Raw genomic sequence first — 15,239 nt, 5'->3', positions numbered from 1 at the left:
GAGTTAAGTCATTGCTACTTTCTAAGTGCGCGTATGTATGTATGTATATATGTATGTATGTGGTGGAAGTCATGCTAGTTTTTTTTCATATTTAGTTTGCCAATATTATTATTTTTTTATGCAAGTATGCACGTACTTGCACACTTATGCAAATGCATGTACTTACTTGCATTTATGTATTTGCTATTGCTTTGCTTCTATTCATTATTTGCACGCTTGGCTAGTCAAACCGCTGAAGTGGAATTATTTCGGTTTTGATTTTCAGTCGATAGATTGACATGCAATATGTTTTCAATTCTTATGTATGTATGTATGTATGTCGAAGTGGTGTGGCCCCCTTCAATTGCTCACAATCGCTCACGTCATACGACATACCTACTGTTCTTTCGGCTATTGGGCCATTTTTTCCGGTTAGTTTGGTTAGCATTTGGCCTTTGTAGCCGCCAGATCGATTTTCACACCGGTTTTTTCTCCAAGCACAAATGCATATGTACTAGTACCATACGTCGATATGTGTATACATATATACATATATATGTATGTAATGTTTCTATTGTTTTTTTTGCGCTAACCAATGTTTTTATTGTGGGAATATGACATGCAATATGTTGCAGTTATGCCCGGCTATATTGCAGCGCCGAGGAAATTGCAACATTTAACAATTTCCGTTCGACTAGCTGCAGTTTAACTGTACGTATGTTTTTGTAGGTACAAAAACATATGCTTGCGAACATTAAATGCATATTATTATTATATATTAACTTAGGTAATGCATTTACCTAAAACCTTTTTACCGAAAGTCTAATACATAAATTGACTCGCTAACCGAAACGATGAAAGTAGCACTTGTGTGCAGAGTTAGAATAATTTACAGAAGACTAGTTTCGCAAACATTTTTCATAATTTTCCTAATAACTTTTGATTTCATTCGAAATTTTCATTTAAGTTCTTTGATATATTTTTAATTAGTGCTTATCATAACTTTACGACACGTTTTGACTATTTATTATACTATTTTAAAATTTTAATTTAACTTTTTACAAAAATACAGTTTACATTTTAACGGTTGTAGCCCATTCAATGGAGCTGGGATCTACCGTTGATTTGTGGCGATAATACCATAAATTATTTCTTTATATCCATTGAGCTTGGGTTTGCTGGGCGAATACTCCTTATGAAAATGTGATCGTGGCTTAAGGCATACATGTCATGGAATCTTTCATTCTACTAGTAAAAGAAGAGCCGAAGATAATTGATCTCTGATTGTATTTAAACATAAAGAATGCGTCGAGGAGTAATTAACCTACAATTAGCAATATCCAACTGATGCACTCAATTTTATCTGAATCAACTTTTCAATAAATTACTACGTACGCGAAATCACAACTAGCTTCGCTAAAAGACTCAGTGGGTCAGACCAGTGTTGCCGCCGTCACCTCAATTGAATTTTTTTACGTCACTTTGAAAACCGTCATTTCGCACTTTACTTTTTATGAAGTTAATTCAAATAATAGATTTTCTTTGCAATAAATGATTTATTTAAGAAAAATTAAAAATCTTTATTAAAAATTCTTATTAAGTTGTAAGTAAAGTTTCATAATTATTTAGCAAATTTTGACGAAAACAAAAATTATATTTCAATTTGCAAATAGCTTTAATTTTATAGGAGATACCGTGGAAAATTTTCATCGATTAATCGAGTAGTTATATTTTCATGTTTACATCATCAGTGAATTTAAAATTTTAAGTGTTTTCCACAACATTTGAAACATTCTGATTTTAAAGAAATTTCAGCACCATGTTTGCATTGGAACGCAATAAATTATAAATAAATAAAAATTAGAGATTGCTTTTAATGTGTTTAAAAAATAGCCGATAACCAATCAGCTGATTAATAAACTATCGAATAACCCCACACCACTAATTGTGCTTGTAATTCGTCACTTCGATAATCACTTCACCTTTTTCTCCTCGGCAGCACTGGGGCTGACATTAGATGCACCTCTCTTGTACCGGCTTCGTAACTATACCAGCGTCTCTCCAGCAAGGGAGAACCTGAGAAAATTTAAAAAAATAAGAGCTATTTCGTAGGTCGAGAAGGTATATTTTGGTATATAGTTCAACAGCTACGATATGAGTCCACTGTACAAAATTCATTGTCACAGCTACAAAAGCGAGGGAAGCCTTTAAGTCTGATATTTCCAGGGTTCACCTTAAAAAAGAAGATTGTCCAGCCGAAGGAATAATAAAATGCTTGTTTGAAGATCCAGTATGCTGTAGTCAAAGTATGCTTTGATAACAAATTTCTCGGTAGTTAAAATTTATCCTTAGTTGACACTTTCCAAAATAGTATTGCTGTAAGGCTACTATCACTCGTTATCACTAGTATTTGAAGAGACTCAACCTATTGCAAATCAAGTTAATCTCGACAAAAGAGATAATTTATGATTTTACGCGCGCTAACTATGTATTTATGTTATCTCTTTTTATGAAGAAAATAATGGTCGTCACATCATCTCACTATCCATAGGCTACAATTTACTACCCAAATCGTTTTCCTTTAAAGCAGCATAAAATTTAAAAAACCAGTGCTCTTAAATAATAAATGCCCGCACCTAAAGTAGCACTTAAGTTTATGATAAAGGTTTTATTTCCTCACTACTCGTAAAAAACTGTGTGAACTGAAGAAAAGTCGAATTCTAAGTAAGCGTCGGGAAAAGCATGTTTCCGCACACTGCGCAGCTTAGAAAATAATCTTAGAAATTCCACTAAATTCAACACATTTTAAATGCCCCATTTAACTAAACATGACTCGTCTGTATGTACGCCGTATACCTGATGCCTCTGTAAAATTCTCCACAGGAATAATTATTCATAATAGCTTTAAAAATGTATATGTAACTGCACTCAGTGCTGTGAGAAAATTATGTTGCTTTTTAACAATAATTAAAAGCGTTTAATATACACTTGAGCAACTTAAGTCGTTAATCATACGTTAATGAAGAGCTTTGTTGGCAGACAGTTAGCGCAGTTAACTTAGGTTTTATTATTCATATATACTCATAATTTGAATAATATTCATCTCAGTCTTAAATGAGGTATGAACTGCATGTGAACTTGACTTAAATGTGTGTGTCTCTGAAATTTGGAATTTTAATTCCTAGATTTATATTTGGTCGTTGGAGTATAGTTTTAATTATAAAATTAACTCTTACTTGTATGGATTTGCTTTTATTTGTTTAATGTAAACCAAAGAGAAAATATTAAAAAAAAATGGTAATGTATTGATATATGAAATTCGTATATATAAATATCGTCACCTGAAATGCAAGAAGACGTAACAACATCGTAACTGAAATGGATAAAGTATTGACTAATATTGTTTTTCATAAAATAATGTGGGAGTTGTAATTCGGTGAAATCCATCATATCAATCAAGATCTGAATTTTGAATTTTTCATTAGTTACGACTTTATGCGTTTCAGATGACGATATATAAATATAGTAATTATCAACTGCTAGAAAATTTTTAATTTTTTTTAATTTTAAATTTTTAATCTCATCTCTAACTTTTTCTTATCTACAGACTGCTTTAGGCACTGGAAAAATCCATTGCCTTGCTTGGTGCGACTGCTATTAGAAAAAAATTTTTCTTTTCTTTTGTCTTTGATGTTAGTCGGAAACTCGGCTCCGTACCACAGCGCTAACATAATGAAATACGATTTTTATAAAGTAGGCGTTATTTTTCTTATTTGTGTGAAAACTTATTTTGAAGAAATAATAAACGAAAATAACTATTCTTATTGAAAGAAACGAAAATTAAATGCTTGTGAAATTCTCGTGCGCATTGTTTTAATACTTGTTAAGATAAATTTATTTATAATAATTTTATTTTTAAATACATCATTTTATAAATTGTTGTATATGTCAATCCTGATTTTTTTTTTCAAAAACTGCCACTTAAAGAAAATTTTGTATGTAAAAAATTCAGCAGAAGTCAAGTTCGTGCTTTAAGTCTTTTGTATAACTAAATTCAAGCTGCCACCTACACATTAATGAGCAGAATGTCTCAACGTTTTGCGAACTTCTTAGTACTATGTATCTATATGTTTTTCAAAAATATTATTTTAATGCACTTTATATTATAAATTACGAAAATCAAGCACAAGAACCATATTAGGGCTATGATGAGTGCAATTATTTCAATGCGCAATTGCAAAACACAGTGGAATGTAATTTCAACACAAACATTCGTAGCTAAGCTATAAAAAGCAACGTGACAACTATACTCAGTGAACAAAAAGTACAAAAATTACACCGTAAAGGGCAAGATTTATAGTAGCTTGCCGTCATCTGTCAAATAGGCAGGCAGCCAGGCAGGCAGGCAGGAAAGCAGGCAGCTGACTGATATTTTAACAATTCGTGCAACTACCGGATAATGTATCAAATTAAAAATTACTAACACATCGCACTTAGCACACAATATTACACACGTCGATAGCTAAAAGTGTGCGAGCGCTTAGCTAGTATTGCTTTTATTGTTGTTTTCAAAAGTAACGTCAGCAATGCAATCAACACTATTTTAATTGCTTAAGTCAGAGCCTGACATGTAGGCAGGCATGGCGAATAGTATCATGCCGCCGCAGACACCCCCACCAAGTGCTGCTGGAGCGCATGCCTTCATGCCGTCGACGGCAGGCGGAAAGTCTAAAAAGGCGTTCGTCGATGCCTGTCTGCCCGCTACATTTGCAATTTTAATTGAAAACCATTGTAAGGAGATCGTTCAGTTTCGGAACGTGCGCGCTTTTTGCAATTACCCGGGGCGAAAGTTATACATACATACATACGTACGTACTACTTGCAATCCCTTGAGCATCGATCTGCGGTAGAATGTGCCATTTAAAAGGCAAAACACGCATTCGTTGTTAGGGAGGTGCGCAATACTCGTAAATTGCTCTACAATGCATGTTCGATTATCGCGTTCACCAAGAACGTGTTTAATAAGCCAACAACATTTAAAGAATAGTTTGTTCTAGTTGTTTTCTCTTTTCTTTGGTGTAATGTATTCGCACATATGTACATAAGTATGTGTAGTAGCAGATCAGATTAGAGGCATGCGTTGATTGATTAGCTTCGACAGTTCGACATTTATTCTCAAGTTGGTGACATTTTTTGGATGGATTGGACCGCCCCTTGGTAGCTGGGTGGCAGTGATATTGTTGATAAAAAATAATTATTGTCGGACTGGTTTGTTCACAAACATCCGGCATGAAGTGTTAAATGAAGTAACCATAAGTATGTTGAAATTTATTTTGTCTGATAGAACTTTTTGTTTTATTTTGGATACAAAATAACGACGATATTAAATTCTGCAACAAAAAACAATTCCAATTGAAAAATACTCATAATATACTTAAGTTAGTGAAAGATCTGCTTGATGAATAGCATTAAAGTATCATCCTCTCGTAAATAGATAAATACACATAGTCTATTTTTCACTTAGAGAAAATGACTAATGTTGCAGCATGCTTGAGAAAACGTTCTGCTTAGTCTGGGTTACAAAAAAAAAAACAATTGTTGCTTTCGAAGTTGACCTCCTTTTAAATGGTCAAATCTGAGACATAGTCCACCAAAAATTAAAAAAAAAAACATGTAATTCATATTTAAGAAATCTGGTTTGAGCCTCTTACGTCTTGCAACAAAGTTCTACAATCAAAATTTATCTAAGAAATCTGAGTAAAAGGTTACAATTTTTTAAAATTCGTCGAATTTTTTCTAAATGTTCTATTCTACAAAGCTTAAAATTTCGATTTTTTAAGCTATACTTTTATAAAAAAAAAAAAATAATAAACAAATGTTTTTCCTTATTTACATTCTTGTCACCGTATATATGTACTCTCTTGTAACCTTTGACATACTTGGGCGCAATTTTGGGTAGTTTTTAGCGACTTGGCTACTGTTATGGCTGCCTGATCATCAGCAAGGTACTCGCATTTTTAAAAAGAGAGGTGCTGGGGTCTGCCCGCTCCGATATTAATAAATAGAAAAATAAATAAAATTGCCCACTAAAAAAATTAGGATATGTTTTTAACTAGTACAATTAACAACAAATGCGCACAAAAGAGAGACCGTAACAGTTACAACTTTTGTTAAAAAAAATCGATCTTTAAGAATTATTTTTTTTTTACGTTTATTTAATTACTCCTTAAGTAACATTTTTTTCTGATTTTTATTTTATAAATCCAAAATAACAGTTATTTTTGATTTTTATCTAAAAAGTCTGTAAATAGCAGTTATTATTGATTTTTATATTGTATGTCTTAGATAACAGTTATTGAAGACTTTTATTTATAAAAGTATCAAAGCAAATTAGTCACTGACTTTTATTTTTAAAATTATACTTACAAAAGTCATTTCTATAAGTCGCTCTTAACTGCGAAAAATGATAATGAATTTTATATGTATGACTTAAAAAATAACAGTCGGTGACTGATTTTTATTGAGACTCTTGTAAATAAAAGTCTTCAATAACTGTTGTCTAAGACATTTAATACTTAAATCAAAACTAACGGATAATTAAAAATTATTTAGTAAAAATAAAAAATAATTGTTATTTTGAATTTAGAAAATAAAAATTAAAAATAATTGTTATTTTTTTTTAATATTGTATAAAAGTTACAAATAAAAATGTATTTTTAAATTTGATTCTCAGTGAAAAAAGAATTCGATTGATATGCATCACTTAAAATTGTAGGACACTTCCTTCAAAGTGAATTTTTCAATGACAGTTTTCATCAATAACTGTTATGTTCGGTACCTGGCATAAAATGTTCAGAAAATACAAACTAAATATTAGCTTTTCATAAAAAGTGTTATTTTTTCTGGAACCTAGCTCATTAGCAATTTTATGGCAGTATCTGCCAGCCTTACAGTTGCTGTAGGAGATCACTTTCTTTTGAAGCATTTGGCTACTTTTTTTGTTATAGTTGGCGACACAAAATTTGTATTATCCCTTTGCAATAACTCCAAGGCTGTTGTGCGGTTGTGGCATGAAGCGAGGTAAGGCCAAAAAAAATTGGCACTTCATGTGTAAGCGTAGGAATGGAAGTACTCTCGTCTATAAGCGCCCCTCGATGTCACGAATCAGCAGCGTCCTTTGGAAGTTATGAAACTTTTAAGCTGTCAATTTTTCTACTATATTTTCTCCAGAATTAGTTAATTCAAATTCCTGCCTAGAAAGCAGGGAAAACTCCACTAAAACATACGTCATTTCATTCATTATACAGCATTCGAAATTCTCCAAAAAATTTGTCAGCCACTTCTCAAGTAGCACACTGGTGTATAACTTGGTGTAAATTTACGAATTTTGGTATAAATCTGACTAATTGTACCAAAATTCACAAATTTATACCAAGTTATACACCAGTGTGCTACTTGAGTTAACTCGTTACCTTCCGGTCGTATTCTTTGGACTGACTTATTTATTAATTCTACCCATAAAAGACCTCACTTGCCAATTTCTTTCCTGAAATGCTTGGATTTTTCTTTAGTATGGTCAAAACTGTGGTCACCCATCTTTTTACTGAAATCGTGATTTCGATCGATAAGCGGCCGGGATCCAACCCATTTAAGAACGCCGGTGACTATTTTTGGTAGTTTTTTATAATTAAAAGCACAAATTAACCCTTAAAATTAGATTTCTATTTTTCCTATCATATTATAACCGTTATTTTCATGTTTAATTTTAAAGATCACAAAAGATTTAAATCGGTCATAAAAACTCCGTCTTAATTATACCGGTTAAAAATGATTGAACAAAATCCAAATAATCGATCATTTTTGATCCAAGAAATCAAAATGAAAAAAAAAATAACTTAAAAATAAAAATATTGATATTTAAAGGTTATATTCGGTCCCCGAGGAAAATGTTATTCGACCCATTCTTTACAACTATGCAAAAGATACGCAAATATGCAAAACCAAAGCAAATGTGCATAGGGATATATCACCTTAATTGTCGAAAACATGTAGCTCTGTCTTGGTCTGGGACTCTTGCATGCCCAAACAAATTTTGAAAATTCATCGAATTACGATATCTTTTAATGTTCATCAAAATATTCCTTTTATTTAGCGGTAACTATTCAAATTTAGCTAAGTATCCATTAGACTACATCAACGTATGTATGTATTAGAATAACCATAAGCACAGAACGAGGTGTCACTAATGCGTTTCAACAAAGTTTTCCGGCTTGTGAACATCTATTGCGCTTGAAATTTGCCGCTTAACAATTGCACAATGTGACAATCAAAAGGAAAAAAAAAAATTAAATACTTATGAATGAAAAATACCACCGTAAATTATGTTAGCAACATTTAGCACTTCTCACTTTTCTGGTAAATCCAATTAGGCAGGCGCAAATGTTTGGCGACGTTGCGAAATACAGCGCGCAAGAAAATTAGTAGGTAATTGCGAGTGACAGCAAGCGGCAACTGCATTGACGTGTAAAAGTACCCAAACCAAAGAGTAGTGGTGGCAGTAATGACTGCAGTCGGCACATACAATATTTGAATTTGTATACACAGATAACAACAAACATTTGCATTCACTTGGCTAGCCGTTGGCTAAAAAAAACTGTCATTTTGAATTTCCTGCATCCGCGCCGACGCGCATCCAAATCAATTTGACCGGCAAAAAGTGCAACACCACCAAGGCAACCGACCGGTAGTGCGATTGGCTGAGCGACTTCAAGTAATGTCTAAGAAAAATGTGTGTAAAATTTTTCTGTAAATGACATAGTAACCGCTTAACACTTTTTGGGTTTGCCAATTTCGTTTTTCGTCGTTGCATTTTGTTATTTTATTTTTTTCTGGTAACCTAATTACGCAAAAAATTTTTCTGTTAACTATTGAAAACTATAGAAAATTGTCTTCTCGCTAAGAGAAATGTACAGCAGAGAGAATATTATTGTTTTTACATAACTATACAACTGTTTTAAAACAAAATTTATTACTGCTAGAAGTAAAACATTTGCAGTTGTTTATAACCTCTTCGACCCCAGCATCTTATATAAATGACGGCCCGGCGACGTGTGAATGGCGCCAAAATACGCATCTGACTTGTAAAGGCGTTCAGTTGTCAAGAGTAAGATTTTAGTGCGATTGTTGCAAAAAAAAAACAAGAAATAAATAACAAATATCTATTTATGTATGTACATTAGACTGCATCACCAAAAAAAGTTGCGGTTTTTCCGCCGGGGTTGCAAAATTGATTATATTTTAAGATGTCCACCAAAATATTTCGGAAAAATATTAAGATTTTCGTGAGGCTGGACCGATTTCAAAATACCTCCAAAAATGGAGGTGAATGGGAGAATGGTAGTCTCTGAAGCAGAGGACCAATAAACATATTCACGGAAGGATAGAAGCTGGACGAAAGAGTTGGAGGAGGTGTCCACTGTCAGGAACTTTCATTAGATCTTATGTTCAGACTGCCGGATCTTTCAAGCGTCTTTCAGCTGAAGTGGCCGCTCCAAAAGAGGCAGCCGATTGGCTATGCACCAATGTTTTGCCGACTAGGAAGGTAAATATCTACTCTGATAGCCAAGCGACAACAGGGCGCTGGGGTCGCTGATGGAACAATCGAAAATGGTCGTGGAATGCCTGACCTCTCTCTCAACCGTCTCGGAATACTTCCAAGTCAAGCTGATGAATTGGCTAGGCAGGGCACCCTCCAGGCCATCAACTCGGACAGCGAAGGCATAGGAGTTCCGTTGGCAACGCGCGGCCTGCTCCTGAACAAATGAGCTCATAGTCTGCTCAGCGATCGCTGGGCAAAAAACCCCGACATGCACGTTTGCAGGGTCTTTCTGGCCGGTTTTTGGCCGCAGGCGGTCAAGGAAGCTTCTGCAGCTGACTAAGCGGCAGATCTCGATTCTTACAAGTCTACCTACCGGTCATTGTCCTTTAGGAACCCATGCGGTACGACTTAATATTATCACGGATTCCCACTACCGCAGCAGTTTTAAAGACGAGGTGGAACTATCTCCATACTTCCTTGGTGCGCGTTTCATCAACACTCCCGGGGAGCTCTCCGGAGTAGACGTCAGCTGCCTGCGTAACTTTGTTTTGGGCACCCAGCGCATCTCTTGACTTAACACAGATAACCTGTATTTACCGTTCTAACTAAATTGCGGAATATGGTAGCACAACGTACCCCCTCAGGTCTGTCACAATCGACCTAACCTAAACTAATCATCTGTCGGAATCGGATCACCACAACATATAGTTTACAACTACTGATTTTTCAGATATGTATTTTTCGGGAACTCTCGGGATTTCCACAGGTTTTTTCGGGACCTTTCAGGGTTGGTGGGCTTACAAACTGCGTATGACTTTTTTCTATCGTAATGCAATCGACCCGGTCTAAGGTGCATGTATAGTATTTACAAATGCATTACATGCTCATATATACATACATACATACATACCTTTCTTGTATGCACTGAGCAGCGGCACTGATTGTTCTTTGTCAGTTTTCATGTAAACACATACACATATATGAGTATAAACACAAAAACTTGTACAAATAAAAACAACGCGCACTTAAGTCGTCGCAGTCAGTGACACATAGCTTAATATACTTAGTAAGTACTTGTAGAATTGTTGCATGTGTCTTTTTTTCTGTACTTGCAGCAATTTATGACATTCAAAAAATTTCATGTTGCTTGCAGCAGCATCAACATCAACCTCACAAAAAGATATTTGCAATAGCAACAGTCATTACGGCAATGGCAGCAAGTGGCGGCATCGGTGCAACAACAAAGGCTCAAGTGTCAGCCAAACAATTGTATTCTTTTATTACTTATTTGCTACTTTTACTGCCGCGGCGGCTGAGACAGCAGCGTTAGTTTTATTATTTTCGCTCCTTTGTTTTGAGGTGCGTTGATTGCAGCGAACGGATTCTGTTTGAAGTTGTAACTAAACTTACTTAAACTTAGGGTGAGCGAAAAATACATGTCGAAAAGTCAAGTCAGAATTTTAATGCTCTCATTGCTCTAGGATTGTTCTATAGCGAAAACAACTACTTATTCCCCTGTTTTTTATTTTGAAATCAAAAAATATTTAGAGGTCGCTCAAAGCGCCCAAAGTTGTGTATGTATTTTACATGGGGAAAAACAAATTTTCATAGAAATGGTATAGAACTCTTGAAAATCATTATTTTTCGTTCGGAAAACTTTTCTTCTCTTCAGGAGACTTCCTGTAACTAAACCCAATTTTTTATTTAACCATTTTCTATTACTAACTGGTACTAACTATTTTTATAGGGCCCCTAAAAACCTCAAAATGCTATTGGGGACCCATAAAAAATCGCTAGTATTAAAAAAATATATATGGTATAATAAAAAATTGGGTATCATTATTGGAAGTCTTCTGAAGAGAAGAAAGGTTTTCCGATCGAAAAATAATGATTTTCAAATATTCTAAGCCATTTCTACGAAAACTTGTTTTTCCCATATAAAGTACATGGATAGATTTCAGCGCTTTTTTGATTTCAAAATATAAAAGGGGTATTGTTTTTCGGTACAGAACAATCCTAGGCGGTTAAAATTAAAATTCCGAATTTACTATTTTTTTACCACCCTAATGTACATACATCTATGACGACTCTTTACTTGGTTGTCGGTAAAGAAGAAATTACACCTTTTGATAATCTCGACTTGACTTGAACTGATTCCCAGCTAAATATTTAACACAATGGTTGCTCTGCTACATTGATTGCTGTTGTTGTTGGTGTGTGTGCGTGTGAAATTTCGCAATTGTTGAACAAGTGAAAACAAACACGAGTTTCAGTTGATGTTGATGACTTTTGGCGATTGTGCGGTTCTGATGCTGAAGAGGTCTTAATGATTTAAAAGATGATGATGATACAGCAGAAGAGTACTTCACAAACAATCAGATCATTACAGCTTCTTTCTTAATTACATATGAAAACTTTTAAGAAATTGAAGTTCCTTTGTTGATGATTCATAAGTCTCCACAATATTAATTTTCAATTTTATCTAAATACATTCTTTCGAATAGGTTTTCAACTAAAGTTCACATATTAACTGATTGAAAATTTGTAATGAAAATCTCCCAATTTTGGGCTAACTGCAGAACCATGATAGATGTCCTAACAGGACATAAAATGTTGGTAGCGCACGCATGAAAAATGGGGATTGCTGTTAGTGAAGGGAGACCCTAAAACAAATCCTTTGCCATTGTCCTGCTGAGTTTAATAAGCTTGAAGACGTGACAAAACTTGGGCTTCAAGCACTGCTGAAATTCTCAAAAATGATGTATATCTACTTTGAACGTATTTAACTAAACCTCTATCTACATCTGGCATCACTAGGGACCTATTGGTCTATGTGGGGCGGTCAGCCAGCCAGAATAACCTAACCTAACCATATATTCGTACATTCAGAACACTTCAGCCTTCGGCTTCTAAATAACCGGATGCAGCTACTTATACTCTATTGACGTATGCTTTTTCTGTTGCGCATGTGCAGCTAGGCTATAACTGCTGACAATTAAACGGTATATATGAAACACAGCAAGTGTGTATAAATGCATAGCTGTATGTAAGTTTTATTATTGCACACATTTTCAACTAATTTACTTTAATAACAAAATATGAGTTAATTTGTTGCTGCCCCGCAGGCATAGACAGACGGCTGTAATTTCATACAAACATAACCACAAAGCGTGTACCCGCATAATGTCTCAGATTCCTTTAAGCCCATTATTACTATTAGTTATTTTAAAGTTGTTGTGCAGCAAACACCGGGTGTGATTAACAGTTACTTTTATATTTTATTTCCTGTTAATATAAAGCATGGGTCACTCAAATACACACCTACATACATATACATAAAAAAAAATATGTACATATGTAATATAATTGGGCATGTGTATGAATTGTAGTTCAACAAATAGGTGTGTTATGAACTGGGAAACGAAATGAAACAAAAAGAATTAGAACAATGATAAAACTAGTTCTGAAATATTAAATAACTTGACTCCGACTGATACATATTACGTGTGCTACACATTAATTTAATTAGATTTTCCATATTTGCCATTTGTATGTACTAACTACATTATTGAATAATAGTTTGAAAGTTAAGTAATTCTCATACAATTGTTCTAAATAAAAGGCCAACAACATTACTGGTATGCGGGCATTTAGTGTGTAAAAAAAAGAGAGTGTCCAGCTACACCCAGAACTGTCTGTCAATCGAGTAACTGGCAGACAACCATTCACCAAAGGTTTGAATTTTTGCTTTCTGTTGATCACTTTTGCGGTTATTGTGCTAACTGATTGTTGCGTGCATTTCGAATCTATAGCTACAATATTTCTATATGTAATGAAATTCAAATATTTTGTACTATAATATAGTGCGTATCATAACTATACGACAACCAAATATTGTTTGACTATTGATTTTTTTATTATTCAATTTTAATTATTTTATTTTTATAAAAATAAAGTTCATTGTATAACAAAAACCATATAAATCTAAGCAGCAATCTGCGTACAAAAACAACAATGTGTTAAAGTTTTCGACTATTTTATAGCCCATTCAATTGTTATTCTACAAGTGCAAGTTTAAAGTCGGTACAAAATACTATTTATTTTTCTCTTTTTTTTTGCTGATGGTGTTGTGCACTTTCCTATACCTATATATAAATTAAGTCGAACATTTTAAAAACTTCGTATGGAAAAAATGAGTGGAATTTTTAGCAAAAAAATTAAAAATCCAAAAGTCAGTGGCATTTACTGCATTTTCTAAAAACTCTGAAAAAATTCGTGAAATTTAAAAAAAAAATTTGTTGATTTTGTTTGTACTAAGTTTGAAACGTGGATTTATATGGTTTTTGGAATACAATGAATTGCACTTTTACAAAAAAAAAAATTTAATAAAAAAATGGTCAAAACTTTTCAATAAATATGTGGGTGCCGTATAGTTATAACAAGCACTATAGCTTTCGTCACCAATTTTATTTGTTAACAGCTTATGTAAAATACATATTCATACTATAGATACGTATGGTATATATGTATGTATTTAAATTATTTATTCAATAGTTCATATATTTGCTAATTTTAAATTCTTTTATTCAACTGACATTCTTATGTAAATTTTTTTACACTTCTTGTTTCTATTTTCAGCCTAACCGAGCATCATAAAAAACAACGGCAACTGAACTACAAATACAGCAACTTTTAACAACGTCTTCGTCTTTATTTTTTGAAAAAAAAAAACAAAACAAAAAACTACGAAAAAACGAACGCAAACACAAACCACACAACTTCAACAAAAAACGCTGTTGCCACTCTTTGCCACTCTGCCGTTCATCATGTAAACACTAGTGGCCCAAGAGCCCCCTTTTTCATTCAAGTTTTCAACGCTTCATTCATAAATGAGCATAAATAGACAAGCCATAAAAAGTAGTTGCTTGCCAATTAACATCATTACGTTTATTTCTTACTATCGAAATTTAAATCAAATAATCGAAAGTTTATTTTTCAATCATAAATAACAAAGAGTATCTACTTATATAATTTCTAATAGTTTTTCAAAAAAAATAGTAAATCACCTTCAATTGTGTAATATAACAATTTAGTATTGAAGAAATATTGCGGTATTTCAACGCAATTCAATCGTTTTTTTTTTAAAAAAACGGCTTATTTTAGAAGGTGAAAAGAGGTGTTAGCAGAAATTAAATAATAAAACTAAATACATATCTACAACACATGAATCACTTTGAAGTGGCATCGCATTACACACAACTAATTACAACTTAACAAAAGCAAAAAAAAAATCGTTTTAACTTCATTCATACAACGATTCTGTGATATAACAACCAAAAGGTAAGTCGAACACCTAATTTACTAATTTTATCTAGTTGCACAACTTTTATAAAATAACATAAGAGAAATATACCTCATTTACTAAAAGACTGCCACAAATCGAAAAACTAAAATTTTGAGCTAAGCATGCAAAAGTACTCGATATAGGCATTCCCATGGTGGCGCACGTGACAGTCGTACGATTTCAATGTGATACAAAAAAGGAATACCAGTTGTTTTCTTTAACTTTTTTGGGCCATTGTATAGCACATAATTAGCTCTATATTTAACCGAAAAATGAAATCAATCGAACTGCTTGGTCCTGAAATATAAGCATTTAAAG

At 33.4% G+C, this 15,239-nt stretch overlaps 1 long non-coding RNA gene across 1 annotated transcript in view; it reads left to right on the top strand.

The window, feature by feature from the left end:
• LOC118734604 overlaps positions 1-14,308 on the top strand; it is a 138,342-nt gene extending 124,034 nt beyond the window's left edge. Inside the window, exon 3 of the long non-coding RNA XR_004992404.1 lies at positions 14,216-14,308. This is a non-coding gene — a long non-coding RNA (uncharacterized LOC118734604). The remainder of the gene's footprint in view (positions 1-14,215) is intronic.
• The last annotated feature ends 931 nt before the right edge of the window (positions 14,309-15,239 follow it).

This window comes from Rhagoletis pomonella, unplaced genomic scaffold (genome assembly GCF_013731165.1).
Source record: "Rhagoletis pomonella isolate Grant_MI unplaced genomic scaffold, Rhpom_1.0 Rhpom_scaffold_00002, whole genome shotgun sequence".
Classification (NCBI taxonomy): Eukaryota; Metazoa; Arthropoda; class Insecta; order Diptera; family Tephritidae; genus Rhagoletis; species Rhagoletis pomonella.
Note: the sequence above shows the minus strand (reverse complement) of the source record. Positions and strands in the feature narration are given on the sequence as shown.